The following is a 20,784-nucleotide window of genomic DNA, read 5'->3' as shown; positions in this document are numbered from 1 at the left end:
AACCCCCCACCCTGGCTACACCTTGGGGACAGTATTAGAATCGTGCAGGACACAGAGCTCCTGGGCCGGCCACCTGCTGGTATTTTTCCTTGAAGCGCCAGCTCCCACAACCTGCTCCGAGTCCTTCCAAGCTTCGCACTGCCTGCCGCAGGGGGGGGGGGGGCTCCGACCCAGCCTGCCAGTCAGGCCCCCCTTGGATTCCAGCATATGGTTGCCCCAAATCCGCACCCATTAGACACGTCCTTTTAACTTACGAGGAAGCCGACAGAATTGTTTCCTCCCAAACACCTGGAGGCATAGGTGACATGTTCTTTCTCTTCTCTCTTTGTGGCCAAAGCCCCTGCGTCCTTCAAAACCGGCTCCCAAGGAGACCTGACGTCCCCCCATCACGGTCGGCGCTCTCGCCTAGAAGTCCCCCGGCATCTCACGTCTTCTCTCTAAGGGTTCCCTTTTCCTTCTTCCCACCTGGCTGCCTCCTCACTGTCTCTCTCCCCCCTGCGCTCTTGACCCCTCGGGACAGAGGCTAAGTCCAGCTGACCTCCGATCTGCCTTACTGCCTGGTAATGCCGTTCACCCTCGGTGACTATTGTAAGCGCAGGCTTGGGGGACGAGTGGATTCCAGGAGCGAGTTCTATGGAGTGACATCCCAAGCCCGTCCCTCTGACACTTGCCGCCGCCCAGCCACGCCGCGCCAGGCGGTTAGAGCCCCACGGTCTGCTAGATCGGGCCCCTCCGAGAAGCGTAGACTGGGTGAACCGGACAGAGGAACGGGTTCCGTAGTTGGTGCGTGACGACTCGGTTGAAGACGCCTGTGCCCGTGTCGAGTATTGAGTGCCTGTGGTGCGGACAGCAAGAGTGCCTTCGCGGTGGCCCCAGAAGGACGAGCCGTCGTCCCCGCCCCTGGGGAGCGTGCGGTCGGGTTGGTGAGAGAGGGTTGTGCCAGGGATCGCCTGTTGGGCGCGGTGTCCGCGTGCCTCTGGGCGTACGTGCAGCTGCTGGAGAGAGGCCCCCGTGTCCGTGGGGCACGGGACGCACCTGACAGCTCGGGACCACCCCCATCCTTGTGAAAGAAGGGGGCAGTGGGCCGGGAAAGGCGTGTGCTGGGTTCTCTCACCCCACGGGTCTGCTCCCCACGCTTGCCCCCCAACTCTGTGCCGTGGAGGACCACGTGGACGCTGCTGTACTCTCAGCTGCCCGTTGAGCTCAGCCGGTGGAGGACTTGGGAGGAGACTGGAGGACATAGAGGGCGAGGGAGGGGGAGGCCGGGGGTGGGGTGTGCGTCCCCCCCCCATGCCCGCCCTTCTGCGGAAGGTCTCAGTTCCTGCCGGACGGCCGTCTTTCACGCAGAACCTGCGACCCGGCTGCTTTCTCAGGTTCCTGTGACCGCTGTCTCCCTCACCCCTTCAGGGCTGGGAGGGGGCGGGGCTTCTCTGGGATTCTCCCCCTCCCCCGATGGTGGGTCTGTCCTCCCTCTACCTAGGCCTTGGAAATGCCCCTTTGGCCAAGGCCCCTGAATTACCCGATGTGAGTGGGCCCCCTGCAGACAAGGGCCTGACTGAGGCAGGTCAGGAGGCCGGCACGGCTGTTCCGCTCTGGACACCCCCATCGGACACCGTACAGGGACACCCCCATCAGACACCGTACACGTCAGGTGTGGGTCTAGGACACCCCATCGGACACCGTACACGTCAGGTGTGGGTCTCGGACACCCCCGTCGGACACCGTACATGGACACCCCCATCAGACACCGTACACGTCAGGTGTGGGTCTCGGACACCCCCGTCGGACACTGTACATGGACACCCCCATCGGACACCGTACACGTCAGGTGTGGGTCTCGGACACCCCCGTTGGACACTGTACACGTCAGGTGTGGGTCTAGGACACCCCCATCGGACACCGTTCATGTCAGGTGTGGGTCTCGGACACCCCATCAGACACCGTGCACGTCAGGTGTGGGTCTAGGACACCCCCATCGGACACCGTTCACGTCAGGTGTGGGTCTAGGACACCCCATCGGACACCGTACACGTCAGGTGTGGGTCTCGGACACCCCCATCGGACACCGTACACGTCAGGTGTGTGTCTAGGACACCCCCATCGGACACCGTACACGTCAGGTGTGGGTCTAGGTCACCCCCATCAGACACCATACACGTCAGGTGTGGGTCTAGGACACCCCCATCGGACACCGTACACGTCAGGTGTGGGTCTAGGTCACCCCCGTCGGACACCGTTCACGTCAGGTGTGGGTCTCGGACACCCCATCGGACACCGTACACGTCAGGTGTGGGTCTAGGACACCCCATCGGACACCGTACACGTCAGGTGTGGGTCTAGGACACCCCCATCAGACACTGTACACGTCAGGTGTGTGTCTAGGACACCCCCATCGGACACCGTTCACGTCAGGTGTGGGTCTAGGACACCCCCTCGGACACCGTACACGTCAGGTGTGGGTCTCGGACACCCCATCAGACACCGTACACGTCAGGTGTGGGTCTAGGACACCCCCATCGGACACCACACACGTCAGGTGTGGGTCTAGGACGCCCCCGTCGGACACCGTACACGTCAGGTGTGTGTCTAGGACGCCCCCGTCGGACACCGTACACGTCAGGTGTGGGTCTAGGACGCCCCCATCAGACACCGTACAGGTCAGGTGTGGGTCTAGGACACCCCATCGGACACCGTACACGTCAGGTGTGTGTCTAGGACGCCCCCGTCGGACACTGTACACGTCAGGTGTGGGTCTAGGTCACCCCCATCAGACACCGTATAGGTCAGGTGTGTGTCTAGGACGCCCCCGTCGGACACCGTACACGTCAGGTGTGGGTCTAGGACACCCCCGTCAGACACCGTACACGTCAGGTGTGTGTCTAGGACACCCCCATCAGACACTGTACATGGACACCCCCATCAGACACTGTACACGTCAGGTGTGTGTTTAGGACGCCCCCATCGGACACTGTACATGGACACCCCCATCAGACACTGTACACGTCAGGTGTGTGTCTAGGACGCCCCCATCGGACACCGTACACGTCAGGTGTGGGTCTAGGACGCCCCCATCAGACACTGTACACGTCAGGTGTGGGTCTAACGCGGGGGGGGGGAGAACACGAGGAGGACGAGGTCTCTGCAGGAGAGAACTTCCGTCGAGCAGGGAAGCCCCACGTGTGAGAGGGTTCAGGTCGGGAATGGGCGTCAGGTGACGCTGGGACAGGGTGGAGACAGCGGAGGAGGCGGAGGGAGGTAGAACCCCCTGTGTGACACTGTGTCTGGAAACCCTGGTTTGGGGTTTTCGGAACCAGAGGGTAAGAGCTGTTTCTCGGGACGAGTGCCTTCCTTTGACAGAGGACGGATGGCAGGGTCTATCGCATTCAAGTCACCACCGAGTGAGGGAGCAGGAATGAGACCCAAGTGTCCAGTGCACTGTCCTGGCCCCGCTGTCCTCCACCTGGGGACCCTGCCAGGTCTGGCTTCCACCTGCCCCCCCAGCCCCCGCCGCTGTCTGGGCTCCGGCCTCCAAAACCATTTTTCATTTCCAAGTGCTGGTGTGTTCGGGGCAAGGAGAGTGAAGGTATCGATGTCAGTATTCTCATTGTCACAGTCAGAGGGGAAGGTCAAGAGCCCTGAGACAGATGGAGGTGAAGCCTGTGCCCGAGGACAGACCGGTGACGCCAGCCGCCTGCCACCAGCAGCAGTCTGGGTGTCAGCAGGCTGTGACACCGGTCCAAGCCCCCGCCCCGTGCTAATGAGCACCCCGTGCGGGGCTGACTCAGCCTCCTCCCCCCGCTGTGCCAAGGACAGCCTGGGACAGTCCCCCCGTGGCAGCGGGGGTGACCGGAAGAGAAGCTTCTTTGTCCAAAGGGACTTGGAATGTTACAACATGATTTGGTTGGGAGCAGAAAGACGCGTGCTGTTTGTACAAGTAGCTGAATGACTTGAATGTTGGCTTAATATTAGGGAAATTTTTTTTAGCATGAGAGAGACAGAGACAAAGACAGAGAGAGGGACAGACAGACACAGATAGATAAGAAGGGAGAGAGATGAGAAGCAGCAATTCTTTGTTGTGGCTCCTTAGTTGTTCATTGATTACTTTCTCATATGTGCCTTGACCGGGGGGGGGGGGGGGGGGGGGGGGGGGGGGGGGGCTCCAGCAAGGCCAGTGACCTTTCAGTTCAAACGAGCAACCATGGGGTCATGTCTATGATCCTGCACTCAAGCCAGCGACTCCGTGCTCAACCTGGTGAGCTCGCGCTCCAGCCGGTGACCTGGGGGTTTTGAACCTGGGACCTCTGCATCCCAGGTCAATGCTCTATCCACTACGCCACCACCTGGTGAGGCGATATGTTAGGGTTTTAATAATCAGGACGACTTCCGTTTGTGGAGTCATTACTATGTGTCAGAGCCCGTCCTGAGGGATCAGGTGCGTTGGCTACTCTTACAAAGCAAACACTAGTGTGTACGATTCTTATGCATATGGATGTTCTTCTTCTTCTTCCTGCTTACAGGAGGAGACAGAGGCACACAGAGAGGAGGCAACCTGACCAAGTTCTCACGTCTCATCTCGTGGGTGGTGGAGCTGCGTGGGGCCCCGCCTGGGCCCCGGGGCCGGTCTCACACATGATGTTTATGTAGATAGCTGTCGGAAACTAGTGTGCTCTACACATGCTCTTCTTTTACTTTCTGGCGTTCGTCCATCACCGGGGACGAGGGTGAGGGAATGTGCGGCTGTACGTGAGCTGTGGGAGGAGCACCTTCAATCAGGACCTCACGCGGTGCTAAGTGTCCAGCCTTCCCTGAGAAGTATCACAGGTTGGACTCAAGAAAGGAGTCACGTGAAGTGTGGGCGGGAGTGGGAACGCTGGTGTGACCCGGCGCCCTCCCATCCCCCCGCCGGCTGGACTCTGGGCTGGGCTGCACCTGGTTCCTCACCCGGCCCCACGGAGTCGAGCCCCGTTGTCCACATAGTGACCTGCTCAGCTGTGGTCCTAGCCTGACCTTCCAGATAAACCACACGGAGCCACCCGCGTCTCGGGGACGGCGTCCGCTTTTGGAGAACTCTGAGGGAAGCCAGCGCATTTTGTGAGTTGCTAAATGTGTCTATTGACACGTTGGTCCCCTCCGCTCAGACCAGAAGCTTCTTTACAGACAAAACCATGGCTCACATGCCTTTCTATCCTAACACGGAGCCCAACACCCAATGCGTCCTTGGTGAGTGTTGTGTGCAAGAATGAGTCCACCTGCATTTCAGTGGCATAATAATATTTCTAAGGCACTGTCACTCTTAAAGATGTCCTAATGCAGTCATTGTGGCCCTATGGGGATTTTTAGCAGAGTAAAATTCTTTAAAGAATTAAAAATCTCAGCTTTTATAGCTATCCCGATCTTTCATTGGGTTGACTAAAATTCCCTGTTCCTTTTAGTGAACCAGGTCGGAGAGAATGTGATGTGCTTTTCTAGTTGTTTCTATGACCTTTCGCCTAAGCCAGGGTACCATCTGGGTTTCTTCTTTTTTGGCTGATAATAAATCTTAAGCCCATTTTGCAAGGAAGTCGTCTGTGAATGACGGTAACGCTGAAGGGTGGTATGAGAAAATCGTCAATAAATTGAAGACACTCTTTTTATTATTTTACGTAAATGTCTTTTCAAAAAAAAAAATGCATTAGGCTCTGAGAGTGATTCAAATTAGTTTATCCTTAAGAGACAACAGCTTTTGAGTATCTTTGAGTCGGGCAGGAGCTCACCCTGGCTGTGGCGTGCCATTTTGTTCTTGTTCACAGAGAGCTGGCAGCTCTTGGACGATATTATTAAACCAAAAATTTATTCTCATTTTATCTGGGATCAGTATGCAGGACAATTTGTCACCAGTGAGCTCCTCTCCCCCCCCCCCCCCGCCCCCATCAATTCATTCTTTTTCTTTCCTTCAAAATTACGCGCGTTTTTATACTGCCGTGAATAATCACAGAGCCTGTGTGGTCGTGACCACGCCACATTGCTTCCAGCCAAAGTCCTAGCAGGACTGAAAGGGGACGGTGTGAACTGAGATGAAGAGATGCCTAACGTCTAATGAAGACTTACGGCTTACAATGTAACCATAATCCTATTTATCACCCTCGCTCCACACCAAAAACCGGGGATAGTGTATTTCATCAGAGTAACGAAGAGGCAGAGCTTACAAGAGGGTTAGTAAATAATTTACATCAGAAACATCACTGTCAATGTGTTACTTTTAATAAATCATCCTGATAATCACGTATCATTGAGCTCTGGGTACTCCATTTATTCATTAAACTATATGGTGACTCAAATGTAGAAAAACTTGATAGGCTTCCTATAGCCTGGGATTTAATCATGAAAGACTTTTCTGGTAAGGGTATGAATGTTGATAGGGGACTTTTCAAACAAGATAAAAAATAAAATAATAACAAGAAACATTATTTTTAACTTTAGATAACAATATAAGCCTAATAACAATATAACATTATTTTTAATATTATAGGTCCAAAAAAGAAAAGGCTAACCTTGCAGTAATGGAACCAATTAAATTTTAAATTATTTATGAGAGATGTGGTGGAGGGGGTCTTTGTCACTCTGGTCCCGATTGACCTTGACCTTGCCTGTAAGCTCCTCAAGAGTGAGACCGTCACATGTCCCTTGGTCGATGCCCAAGGGTGGAACTGGAATTATATGTTGAATGTATGTTTTCCCTTTAAATATTTAAGATCTGTATCTTATAAGCAACTGTGAGAACCTTCGTGAAAGGACAGAAATAGAAATGCAACATTGCGGTTCGTTCCAACAACGCAAACAAACGGTCTCGTACAGAAAGCATATGTCATAGATGTTTGGTTTCCCCCAAGAAAAACAGATTGTTCTATACTCACAGATGGTAAAGCCCAAGCAACTCAAGACGATCTATTCCCAGAGTTGAGGTTGGCCAGCGCGTCCAGAAAGGCAAAAGAAGAAGAAGAATGATTTTTCTTCTTTGGACGTGCTGCCATCTTCCTTCTTGCCACGTTCTTGGAAAGTTCAGTTTGCGTCAGATCTAGTCTCCATGTTAACCCTGACCCGTGTGCGGTACGGGGACATAGCCTTGCTGTGGTGACTCGGTCACTCTACACCAGTGCTGGAGAGACCGTCTTCGGGAGAAGTTCATTGAGGATATGGAGATTCTTGAGTCAGGAAGAAACGTTACCCAGCTGGGACAGGGGCCGTTTCCAAACCTCCATAGCCATGGTGATGGTTTGATAGCGTTCTGAAGTTTGTAACCGGAGTTGCCTTTGAATGGACGCTCACATTGTCCACTTTCCTTTTGTGTGTGTGTGTGTGTGTGTGTGAGAGAGAGAGAGAGAGAGAGAGAGAGACAGGGACAGAGAGAGACAGAGAGAGGGACAGATAGGGACAGAGAGACAGGAAGGGAGAGACATGAGAAGCAGCAATTCTTTGTTGTAACACCTTAGTTATTCATTGACTGCTTTCTCATATGTGCCTTGACTGGGGGGACTCCAGCAGGGCCAGCGACCCCTTGCTCAAGCCAGTGACCTTGGGCTCAAGCTGATGAGCCTCGCGGTTTCAAACCTGGGTCCTCCGCGTCCCAGTCCAATGCTCTATTGCTCTATCCACTGTACCACCACCTGCTCAGGCGTATCATCCATTTTCTTGAACAAATTTCTCTTCCCTTATTTAATCACAAGCATTTATTGATACCCCCACCCCCACCCCACCCCGCATAAGGGGGGAAATAGAGCAGACAAACGAGAAATTACTTTGGAGTACTAAAAACAAAATATTTGCGTCTCAAGAAACAAGGGATGCATTTCCAAAGCTGAAGCCCTGGAGGGCTCCGCGTCTAAACTGTGTGCGTGCGTGCGTGCGTGCGGTAAGCGGGAGAGGAGACGCTCTGACACTCCAGGTCGGGAGGGCTCCGCGTCTAAACTGCGTGCGTGCGTGCGTGCGTGCGTGCGGTAAGCGGGAGAGGAGACGCTCTGACACTCCAGGTCGGGAGGGCTCCGCGTCTAAACTGCGTGCGTGCGTGCGGTAAGCGGGAGAGGAGACGCTCTGACACTCCAGGTCGGGAGGGCTCCGCGTCTAAACTGCGTGCGTGCGTGCGGTAAGCGGGAGAGGAGACGCTCTGACACTCCAGGTCGGGATGCTCCAGCGCCAGCCGGGCTCTCTAGGGGAACCGCAGCGGATCAAGTTTCCCGTACTGTCCTCGAGGGAAACGTTGGCTAAATGATAGTGATGTGTGGAGATTCAAAACTTAAGTGGTGCCGCTGGGACCCCCTTTGAGCCGGTTGCCAGGGGGGCGTCCCAGGAGGTGCTGCTGTTTTTGCCCAAAATTTTAATGATTTATAGAACACACAGAATCTCTACCAGCCGGGTTGGTGGGAGGCCTGGCATTTAGAAGAAGGTAGAAATCACGTTAGAAACTGCCGGGGAGATGGAAAGGAGACCAGCCAGGTAGGCAAACTGGGCCCAGATAGAACGAGATGAACACACACACGGGTAAAACGGAGAGATCCGTGTTTTAGAATTCACAAACAGCCAGCCCAATAAAACGACACAGAGGAAGTTCACAGAGGCCGGCGAGGTCTGACTGGAAACAAACGCTTCTGTGAGCAAGGAGGCTGAACGGGTGGGCGTTTCTGCCCGCAAAGACCACGTGTCATCGGGCGGTATTCAGGGGGCTGAGGGTAGATGCCTCATGTTCTACATGGCCAACCCCCCCTCCCCCGCCCCACAGGGCGTGTGCTCGCGTCCCACGTGTGCCTTCCGGGTTAGATATCAGTAAACCGTAGCACGTTTAGGGGAACATGGCGAAGATTTTATATTCAGCCAAAAAATAAGAAAAAGAAAAACAGCCTTTGACTTTCTCTGACACGCCAGACACGGTTCTAGGTAGGAGGCAGAGAGGAGGGACATGTGGTGGCATTTCCAGAGAGGGGACGCTTCACTGGGAGGTGACGTGGGGGTCCTTGCTCGCCGACCCCACCGAACAGCTGACGCGGAGAAAAAGAACCAGGCTGACACGGAGTGGCTCCGGGGGGATTAGCCGGGTGTTTCAGGGACGCAGATGGTGTTACAGCATCTGTTCCCAAGTCGGGCGTGTGGCCAGGGGTCGGAGAGCACCCTGTCCCCTTTCCTCAGACACACGAGTGCCTCCGTCAGGGTACACGGTGACAGGCAGGGAAAAGGGCGCAGCATCGGGCACATTGTGGGTGCTCAGCTGGGGAGGGGGAGACAGGATACTCGCCCAGGCTTCTCTGAAATCTTCTGGGAGTGTGTGATAGATGATTCTAGAATTCCAGAGAACAGGGACTCTCACCTCCATTTCTACCCTCGGTGCCCGCCGCAGAGGTCGGCACATGGGTTGGTGTGGTCTTTTAAATGTGAAATAAGCAAACGAGAGGCTTGTGTCCCCTCCACGAGCATCATCATAACGATCACGTCCAAGTCGTGGCATGTCGGGCTTGGAATGTTCTGTTTGTAAGTGACAGTGTGGTTTCAGCATCTTTATCTTTTTTTTTCTTTGCCTGTTACTTAAAGAGAATCTCAGGCATTCCCAGGAGCACGCGGGTCTTTGCCGTTTCACGGAATGTCAACATGCGGTGGCTGGTGGCTTTGCCGAGAATTCGCAGAGGGTCCCTCAATCCATCCTCTGGGTCAGGGAGGATCCTTTCTGAGCCCCTCATCCTGCCGTGACCCTCAGGATCCCTTGCGCCTTCCTCCTCGTTTACGACTTCTTCTTGCCTCAGACGGCCCTCCCTTGTTTTATCCCTTCTTCTCTGAGCGAACGTGACCCGTCTCAATGTCCTTCCCGGTCGCTCCTCTGTCCCCCGATCTTGTCCTTCCTGCCAGCGACGGGTTACTTTCCGGGTCCTCCCAGAGCTGCACGAGGTGTCGCCGTGAACTACCCTGAGACCCTCGCGTCTCGAGAGCGCTCAGGGTGTGCCCGGGGCTCACACGTCTCAGCCCCGTTGGCGCTGCGGACAGCATCGCCCTGCTGGTGTCCTCATTCTCAACGCGCAGGTGAGGCAACGGCGAGTCGGAGGAGGCGGCTCATTCCCCCAGAGCTACGCAGCTCACGGGCGAAGGAGCCAGGGTGTGAACCCACGGCTTTCCCCTAATCCCGCACTCCGCGGACCCCGCGTGCCAGCTGGAATTTTGGGGTGACACGGTGAGCGTGTGAAGAAGAGGAATAGACAGTTGGGCTTTGTTTTGAACGGGCTTTACCTCTGTCCCATAAGCCGTGGCTTCTGCGTGTGATTAAGTTAACCACCCAGGAGGACAGACCCGGAGGCCGACCTCTCCGGATGTGTTCTCAGGCTTCAGAGGTGGGTGCGACCCTGCCAATCAGACTGGAACAACTTTCCCCCTCAGGCCAACCTCCTGGTCTCAGGACACAGAATGGGGCGCCGACTTGCTCAAGGGCACCGAGCTGGTTAACAGAGGGCACCCGGGGTCAGGCCTCTGGATCTCCAGACTGTCACACTGTCCCTGGGGACGTGTGGCGGAAACCCCGACCACTTCCCTCGAAGAGGAGCTCTACTCCAACATTAGTTACAACAGAAAAGATACATTTTGATAGCTTCACGCTAAAACAACAACAACAACAAATCCTCTTGATTTAAAAATCGTGTGTTGATAAAGCGTTTCTGAACTCCTCCGAGAAAGGCACTTTCTAAATCGGAGTTTCATGGAATCGTTTTGAAATGTCTGACTTCAGGCCCAGCACTCTTTTCATAAAAATTTACCCGGGCCGTCATCGCAAACGCTCGTGTTCGCGCAGGCACCCCCGGTCTGACATTTACTGAGCTGGGACTGTGTGCTCTTCCTGGGCCCCGCCAGCAGGAATTCCAGAGACCCGAGAGAGATGAAGGAATTCCCCGACAGAGCCGGCCGGCTACGGGCATCAGACAGGACCCGGCAAAGGGCGCTCCCGCAGGAGGCTCCTCCAGAGGAAGGGCGCCCTTAGGCTCTCGACAGGGAAGAGCCTGCTCTGGCTCAGACGCCGGTGAGCCGAGCAAATGAGGCGTCATTTTCCCCGGAGACGCGGTGCCGGCGCCTCGCTGAGTTCTCACTGCCAGGGATTCAGCGAATGTCTCCGAGAACGGAGCGCAGCAGATGGTCACCCCGTTACTGGGGTTCTGGGAGTGAGAACAGACCCCAGAACTGCCGGCTTGGTTGAAAGAAAGGCAGGGAGGAGTTAAGACGTCTGTCTCCCTTGGAGGTGGGTCTGAAAGTGTCCAAATATGCCCAGTGGTGGCAGGAGGCCCCGGGCTGGGCGGTGATTGGGGCGGAAAACACATCCCGCCTCTTCCTCGCGGGTATTTTGGGCAAATCTCCTGGGAGGCCACGGGAACCAGGCCTTTCTGATTTGAAGGAGGTCTCACTGTGGGAAGCCCCGCCACATGGCAGGAGGTCCCATCAGCCTGGGACAGGGTGGGGGTCCTAGTCCCTGTGCCAGCCCCCCGGGCTGTCTGATCCGTGCATGCCCCTCGGGGACTCACTCCCCCAACCCAGGTCTCAGTTTCTCCCTCTGTGAGGGGAGGGAGTGCGACAGTTTCTAAAGTCTTCGCTAGTGTTTTTTTTGTGGGGACTTAGCGCTTTCCCCGGCTTCTCATGAACCCCCCCCGTCCCAGGGGTGTGAGGCCCTGACTCGCTGCTGTGGCCTCTGACTACCCTCGCAGCTGATGTGTGTAAGGTTGAGTCATGCATGTCCACTCCTCAGCTGTTGGGTCGCTCTTCCTACGTGTTGCAGACTGTCATCTCGTCAAACTCTCTTGGTTGCAGCCTTACCAGGTGCTTCTCTCTCTCTTGCAGCAGAGAGCCTGCAGCGACTCAGGTCACCCAGCACAGGCCAGGCTCATGGGGGGGGTGCCAGACTCCCCTTCAGACACTAACCCCAAGGGCACGGCCGCCCGTTAGTTCCAAAGGCCTGGTGATGACCAGACTCCACGGAGTAGGTCTTGCCTGGCAGAGGCCTCCCGTCCGGGAGCCTCAGTGGACTGAAGGAGTAAGGAGGCCCGTTTCTTTAACAGTGGCCGGCAGCTGGGACGCTTTATCCTGAGTTCCAGGTCCAAATCGAGTAAGTGAGGGGACAACATCCATTTCAAAACGTACCTTTGGCCACAAGGGTTAACCCGGTTACACATCTGTATAAACGCCTTTTCAGCCCGTGGCTCAGGACTGGCGAGCAGGCTGTGAGGCACAGACTGGTATTGCCTCGTAGACGGCACTTGTGAGAAAACACAATAGGCTAGAATAGTTACACAGGAGTACGTACGTCATCGTAATGGTGTGTGTTGGCTTGTGAAAATTCCCTCCCTTCATCCAGAGAGACCGCACATAAATGCATGCGTGTCCCTGGTCACACGGGACATTTTATTTCTGAGTTCAGAGCTGGCTAGGAGAAGGCCGGGTTCCCTGGGAAGTGGATGCTGAGATGGAGCTGTGTGTGCGGTGGGTGGGCCTGCGGGGGGACAATGCAGGAGGAGCCACAGCCGTGAGGGGAGAGGGGCGGGGGGTGGAGCTGAACGTGAGCGGTGGGTGGGCCTGCGGGGGGCAATGCAGGAGGAGCCACAGCCGTGAGGGGAGGGGGGCGGGGGGCGGAGCTGAACGTGAGCGGTGGGTGGGCCTGGGGGGGGCAATGCAGGAGGAGCCACGGCCGTGAGGGGAGGGGGGCGGGGGGGGGCAGAGCCAAACGTGAGCGGTGGGTGGGCCTCGGGGGGGGGGGCAATGCAGGAGGAGCCACGGCCGTGAGGGGAGGGGGGCGGGGGGCAGAGCCTAACGTGAGCGGTGGGTGGGCCTGGGGGGGGGGGCAATGCAGGAGGAGCCACAGCAGTGAGGGGAGAGGGGCGGGGGGCAGAGCCTAATGTGAGCGGTGGGTGGGTCTGGGGGGGGGCAATGCAGGAGGAGCCACAGCCGTGAGGGGAGGGGGGCGGGGGGCGGAGCTGAACGTGAGCGGAGGGGGATTGAGCCCCGGCCTCTGCCGCTCCCCAGGGAGAGCTCTGCCGCTTGGAGGGCCCACCAGGGGGGTCCCCAACTGAGGAAGGGGCAGGACCTGTGCACCCACAGCCCGATGGTGGTTCTGGGCTGCTCCCAGGGCGGGGGTGTTATTGTGGGTCAGGTGGCTCCTTTGCTGACCAGGAGCCGTCCAGCCCAGGGACCCTGCTGTGAGCCGTCCGGGGCCTGCACGGCTGGAGGAAGGGGTGTCTGGGTGCCGTGGGGCCATCTGGAGGTGGCCCCGACCTGGATGCAGCCTGAGCCAGGCTCGCTGAACCCCAGCATTGTGGAATTCAGGGCCTGGGAAAGTCTCTGTTGTGCGGCTGTCCTGTGTGTTGTAGAGTGTCATGAAGAATCTGATTTTTGTCTTGTTTTGTTTTTTATTGATTTTGATGGTTGATTACTGACGAGCTCCAAGCCGCCCTTCTCTGCTTCTGAACAAGCCCCAAGGAAGCTGGAACATTCCTTCCCGGGGTTCCTGTGTGGAAGATCCACTCTGGCAAACCCTGCCCGTGGGTGGGAATCCTAATTTCACCCCCTGACCACAGTAAAAACTCAAGCCATTTTTAGACTGGCTTGGGCCCCTGGTCCAGAAAGCCTTATTTTATTTTATTTATTTATTTATTTTTGAGTCTTGGCCAGTTTTTTTTCTTCTTAAGCTTTAATTGAATTTATTGAGGTGACAATGGTTAACAAAATTATACAGGTTTTAGTCGCCCAAGTCAATAAGCCTCTCCTCCCCTCAAATACCATCCTAGCCCCTCAAACAGCTGTAAAGCCACAGAAGAGGGACCAACAGTAACTTATGGAATCAGGTAAGGGTGATTGAATAAAGTCATAATCAAGCTCCACACTGGATAAAAATGGATATCGGTAGGGTGATAATTTTTTTTGTTCCTACTTGGATAACCAGAGAGAGCAGAGCGAGGGGACCCTGGGAATGATTCATCTGAAACCGTAGGAACAAACAGGGACTGTCCCGGGAAAACGGGGATGTGTGATCCCCCCCCATGTCACTGGAGGGAAGAGGTCACAGATGGGGAACCCCTGAGCAAACGCTCGGAGTGGGCAGGGGGAAGCCGTTAACGGACGGACACCTGAGACCATGTTGCTGTGCTTACCAGCGCGCTCTCGGTCATACGGCCGTAGCTAGTGGGTTCTGTCCCCTCCCACCCTGGAGGGTCAGGGGTCCAGCTGCCCACGCACCGCCCACCCTCTGTTTGGAGACAACGTGGGCCGAGGGTCCTGGGGACTCAGCCACGGGAAGTGGGGACTCTGCATGCTGCGCGGCCATCAGTCAGACCCTGGAGGGTCTTCACTCACTCAGCTTCCAACCCGTGACCTCTCTCCAGCTGAGGCCCCTCCTCCTCCCGTTTACTCTAAGTCCTCCTTCCCACTCCTTCTAAGTCGTATGTCCAATCCCCTCCCCTCCCTCCCTAGCCCGGCTTTGCCTGTTCTTATAGAAAAGCAAACCTTGCAAACATTTCTGCCTCCACCTCCTGCCAGCTAATTATTTGAGCCCTTGTTTCCGGTTGAGGTTGAGCTGGGCTGAGAAAGGTGAGCGATACACTGGCGGACGACTAGTCGAGCGTGCTGGCTAGCTAGCGGTGACCAGGGCAGCGGTCACCAGCTGGGACAGACTGGGCCCATTCGCGAGGGCGGGACACGCGTTTGTTCTGCGGGGGGGGGGGGGGGGTACAGCCCCTGCTCTGCCGTTTCCCAGAGCAGACTCTCAGAGGGGTAGAGAAATACACAGTGTTACATACGCCAAGGAAACTGTATCAACTAGGTATCACCAGATGGAGGCTGGACTAAGACTCTGGGATGTGAGGACAACCACATGGGTGGGGGATGGCTAAAATAATTTTTAAAAAGGTGGTGAGAGAAGTCTCTGTTTGGAAGCGATCCTGACAATGAAGGAGCAGCCCTGGACGCTCAGGCCTCGTTGAGACTGTTCAGTTTGGGAGAACTCATGCTAGATCTTTGGCAGAAGCTGCCCACGCGCCCTTCCCACCCTCCCCCGGACACTCGCCACTGACCTTCATCTCGAGAACAATCGCGTTTCATCAGCTCCTTTGCTCTGAGACCCGCGCGGGCCCCTCCGGAGAAGCACCGAGGGGAGAGCCGTATGAGGGACGTGCATGTGTGCTGTGTGTCCCGAGACCCAGCCTGCCGCTGAGACCCCCCGAAAACGATGACCTGAAGACCCCTCAGCTGGTTTACCCCAGATCAGCCTCCTGCTGTGCTTAGTCAAAGATAACAATTTTGAGATTTACAGGACCTATAAAAAAACTCTCTAATTTCCATGAAAAAATATTAAGTACCTTTTTTGTTGTTGTTGTTTTTGTGATAGAGACAGAAAGACAGAGAGAAGGACAGACAGGAAGGGAGAGAAATGAGAAGCATCAATTCTTCATTGCAGCTCCATAGTTATTAATTGATTGTTTTCTCATATGTGCCTTGACCGAGGGACTACAGCAGAGCAAGTGACCCCTTGCTCAAGCCAGTGACCTTGGGCTGAAACCAGTGACCATGGGATCATGTCTATGATTCCACGCTCAAGCCAGTGACCCTGTGCTCAAGCCAGTGACCTTGGGGTTTCGAACCTGGGTCCTCTGCATCCCAGTCCAATGCTCTCTCCACTGAGCCACCGCCTGGTCAGGCTGACGTACCTTTGTAGGTAAAGCAAGACACTGGTTTCATGTGGTGCTAGGGCAGTTTAGTAAAGATGCCATTGTAGTCAACTAGCAGCATTTCAAAGATCCACACCAAAGACTCCTAGATGACAGGACAGATCATACTGTACGCTAAACTAGTTAAAAAAGAACTTGCTCTTCCTGGCTGAGCAGCTGTGTTGGTTAGAGCATTGTCCCAATATGCCAAGGTTGCTGGTTCAATCCCCGGTCAGGGCACACACACGAATCCACCAATGAGTGCGTCGATCGGTGGAACAACAAATGAGTGTTTCTCTCTCTCTCTCTCTCTCTCTCTCTCTCCCCCCCCCTTCCTCTTGCTCTATGAGCAATCAATCAATACATAAATGTAAACACAACGTGCTCATGCTCTTCATTTTCATTGTGAGTCAAAGTATAATCAAGATAGTTAAAAACCACATAACGAGATACGGATATGCTCCTTCCAGTGATGCCCCTGTGTGTGTGTGTGGAGGGGGGGGTCACCACATTGGAGCCACTGTTACGCCATTAGAAACGAATCTGTGGTGAGTTTTCTGTCAAAGCATCTCACGGTCTGGCTGTGACGCCACATTCACCGTACTTTCTTTAAGCGGCCAGCACACAGTCTACTCTAGAGGGAGTATTATTAAGAGCATAAATCCAACCAGAATGAATAAATCCTCAGCACGGCTTCCATAAAGAGAACGAGAAAAGTTCTCTCTCCGTCACCTAAAGGTTAGAGAGTTTTACTCCTATGAGTGGCAGTGAGCTTCACCTGGTCCCACCACGTACGTTTTACGTGAAAAAAACCTGAGAATCAGTACGTTCAGTGATTTATACGATTGATCGACAACGAGAAGCCACGTGTTGGAGTAAAAGTGAAATTCACTAACGAGTGGAGTTCTTCCTGGGGTCCTGGTGGGCCGAGCTGCGACTTGGTGGCCCAAGCTCCTTCCGGGAAGATGCTTGTTTTAGTCTTGGAAGGACGGACAAGCACCTCCCCCGCCCTTGGAGCTCACCCAGGGCGTGTCCTCCCAGGCTCACGGGCTCCTTGCTGGTGCCAGGAGCTAATCCCTGCTTCCTCCGTAGGATTGTTGTGGGAAATGAGTGAAGGACAGACCCCATCTCTCTGCATTTCTGTATTCTGTGGGTCGTTTACACATCTGTGCTACTGTGGTGGGTGCTCGCTCAACCGGAAACCACGCTGCACCCTGCCTTTAAAGACTAGCGGGCTGGTCGAGTAGCTGAGACTCGTCTGCTGGCCTTCCCCGCCAGAATGCAACATTGTGTCCATGGCTGGGACCCCCCAGGATCTAGCGCCATGTCTGGGGTGATGTCAGTGTTTAACAACTGCTAAGGGACTATGTGAGCACACAGAGACAATGCCGACGGGAGGCGAGACGGCGTGAGCGGCGAGAGGGAACGGTTGGTAAAGCGAATGTTTGAGTTCTTTTTTTTTTGGTTGGCTGTCACAGAGCCCACGATGCTGATGTAAACACCTGCAGCTCAAAGTCCAGAAATCCCGTGCAGAACCAATCCTAACACTGCACCTGTCTCTATGATCTTGATCGAACCATGTAGACTCTCCACGTTTTATTTATAAAATGAAAAGGTTAGGCTGCCGGGACCAGGCCCAGGTGTAAATGGATGAAGCGGCTGAGGGCATGCTAATGGGGATGGGGGCGGGGCGGGACCATGCCACCCAGAGAGCTGCCCCCTCCGGAAGGGGTCCCCCTTTCTCAGCCCAGCGGGTGGATTCCATTCAGGGATAAGGACCCAGAGTGGCCTGATTGTTCACGTTTTCAAGAGAAAGCCAGATTGCCCAGCTTTCAGATTTTTCCAGTTTTTAAATGTTAGCAATTCATTCGGAATGAAAGAAAAGAAAGGGGGGGGGGAAGCAAGTCAGACAGCTCTGTCTCTGGACCAGATCTGGCCATGGCTCACTAGTATTTTACCTCTAGACTACATGATCTTTAAGAGTTTAATAATCTCTAATTCTTTGTTTTCCCGCACGCCCTAAGCTAAGACTGCTGAGGTTAGGAAGTGATGTAATTGATTTTGGAGCGACCCCTGATCCCCCCCTTCCTGAAAAAAATATATCTCTCTCAGTCCACGTTTACGTAGGAGGTTTATCTGGCCCTTTCCACACAGGAACGGTCTATTGCAGCACGCACCACAGACAGGGCATTGCTTCCCGGAATTTCTGAAGGCTCATTAATATTTGAAAACCATGCCGAGATCTGGGGCTGGGGCTGACCACGGACAGGAGGCCAAAAGCTCAGGGTTTTCCCTGATCTTCTCTTCATTAGGGTTCACCTCGCACGGTCTCCCTCACGCACGCCGTGTGCGCAGAGGGCGTGCCCTTGACTGAAGGTTGACAGCCTCGCGCTCACTGGATGGGCTTCCCGGCCTTCCCATCATGCCTCTCCCTCTTCCGTCTGGGTCCCCGTGTGCAACGAGCTGACTGTCTGAGAACAGTCACAGCCTTTATTGTTGCTGACAGAGATCTTGGGGGGGGTTTGCTTTTCTTCTCCCCCCCTCCCATTTGCACCATGTAAACCAGGGGTAGTCCACCTTTCTATACCCACCACCCACTTCTGTATCTCTGTTAGCAGTAACATTTTCTAACCACCCACCGGTTCCACAGTCATGGTGATTTATAAAGTAGGGAAGTCACTTTACTTTATAAAATTTATAAAGCAGAGTTACAGCAAGTTAAAGCATCTAATAATAATTACTTACCAAGTACTTTATGTCGGATTTTCGCTAAGTTTGTCAGAATAAATCTTTATAAAACGACTTGCTATAGTTAAATCTATCTTTTTATTTATATTTATACTTTGGTTGCTCCGCTACTGCCCGCCATGAAAGCTGGAGCGCCCGCTGGTGGGCGGCAGGGACCAGGTTGACCAGCACTGATGTAGATTGATTTCTTCTATGTTTGTTCAGCTGAAACGCACCGCTGTCTGGGGGAAACGGAAACGGGATGCCGTTCGTCATCGTCACCTCGCTCTGCCTTTCAATAATGCCTGCTTGCTGGCTTTCTTTTCTTGTTTTTTTTTTTTTTTTTATCGACTATTTGCAAAAATAATTTGTTTATGGAAGTTATCTGAAAGTGGCCTGGAGCTGCTACAATCCCTCTGTCCCCCGGACGTCCCCCGCCCGTCTCGTCTCCCTGTTTCCTTCGGAAAGGCGTGCGTGGGTCCTGCTCGGAGGGATCGGGCCGGGGCTGGGGGGCAGGAGGCAGACTGGATCCCACCACGGCATGAAGGGACAGGCGCACACTGTGAGCGCTAACCAAAACGACCCAGCGCCCCCCACGTATGGCTGCTCTGAGGACGGCGCCACTAGTGACATTAGCCCCCGACAGCAGTCAGATGCTGACCTCCTTCCTGCAAAGCCCCGCACCTCACTCTGTTGGGTGACGGCGGTGTGATGCGAACAGGCGTCCCCACTCCTAGGTGAAGAAATGGCATTGTCACGTGGCTTGTGTATGGACACACCGTACTTTTAACCGAATATGAATAGTTTCAAGGCAGGTCCTTCTGTTTCCAAACACTACACTTTCTCTTTTCTTCTTTTTTGTAAAATTTTTCTTTTCATAGGGAGAGAAAGGGAGATAGAGAAACAGATTCCTCCATGTGCCTCAACCAGAATCCACCCACCAACCCCCATCTGGGACCGATGCTCAGCCCATCTGGGGCCATGCTCACAACCGAGCTATTTTTAGTGCCTGAGGTGGAGGCTCCACAGAGCCATCTTCCATGCCCAGGGCCAATGTGCTCGAACTAATTGAGCCATAGCTGTAGGAGGGGAAGAGAGAGAAAGAGACAGAGAAAGAAAGGAGAGGGGGAAGGGTGGAGAAGCAGATGGGCATTTCTCCTGTGTGTTCTGGCCAGGAATCTAACCTATACGCTGGCCGACGCTCTACTGCTGAGCCAACAGGCCAGGGTCCTACACCTTTTCTAATAATCTTCAAAGTAAGACCTTTTTTTCTTAAGATTTTATTTATTCATTTTAGAGAGGAAAACATGAAAAAGAGAGAGAGAGAGAGAGAGAGAGGAGAGAAGGGGGGAGGGGCAGGAAGCATCAACTCTCATGTGCATCTTGACCAGGCAAGCCCAGGGCTTTGATCCAGTGACCTCAGGGTTCCAGGTTGACGCTTTATCCACTGCTCCACCACAGGTCAGGCACTTTTTTGTTTTTAATTGTTGAACTTGCCTGGCAGCTTTGGGCAGTGACTGTGCTTCTCGGAGATTTGCTGCCAAGGGGTACTTTTGAACTCTGAACCAGCCTGTGGTTCTGATGCCAGACGGTTCTTCCAGGAGAGACCTGTGGGCGCTGAGGAAGGCCACTGAGATTACAGCCCAGCTGCCACTTCTGGGAAAATCTGCGTGGGGTCCCGATAAATAGGTCGATTCCTTCCACCCACCTCGGTCTCCGGCCACTACTGCAGAGTTCCTGATCTCCCCCCCCCCCCCCCCCGTCAGCCCTCAGTTTACAAAGACAACAGTAGAAACTACCTGCTTTTTGGGTTTTTTACAGCACAGTTGGGATATTCTTAGAACAGCTAAGAGCTGGGTTGCAAAGCCTCCGACCGTGGATTGACAAAGTGGGAATTTCATGTTCCAGGGGCGTGTCTGCGCTTCTCTGGACACAGGGCAGCCTGTGATGGCCTCAGGTTTCAGGAAATTGACCCGGGACACATGCTCGGGGTGGGGATATTTAGGGGGCATACTCCCCTTGAAAGGCGCACTGTGGAACAGTCCATCACCCGGCTCGCTGGCGGTAGAACGCGGCCCCCATGGGGGCGACTCCGTTTTGCTGCACTCAGGAGGGTCACGGGCAGCCATGCGACCCGGGACCACCTCCACAGCTCGCTTCAAGGGTCACGGGCAGCCGTGCGACCCGGGACCGCCTCCACAGCTCGCCCCGGGGGTCACGGGCAGCCACGTGACCCGGGACCGCCTCCACAGCTCGCTCCGGGGGTCACGGGCAGCCGTGCGACCCGGGACCGCCTCCACAGCTCGCTCCGGGGGTCACGGGCAGCCGTGCGACCCGGGACCGCCTCCACAGCTCGCTCCGGGGGTCACGG

The sequence above is a fragment of the Saccopteryx leptura genome, chromosome 10 (genome assembly GCF_036850995.1).
Source record: "Saccopteryx leptura isolate mSacLep1 chromosome 10, mSacLep1_pri_phased_curated, whole genome shotgun sequence".
Lineage (NCBI taxonomy): Eukaryota > Metazoa > Chordata > Mammalia > Chiroptera > Emballonuridae > Saccopteryx > Saccopteryx leptura.
The sequence above is the reverse complement of the archived record's forward strand: the minus strand, read 5'-3'. Positions refer to the sequence as shown.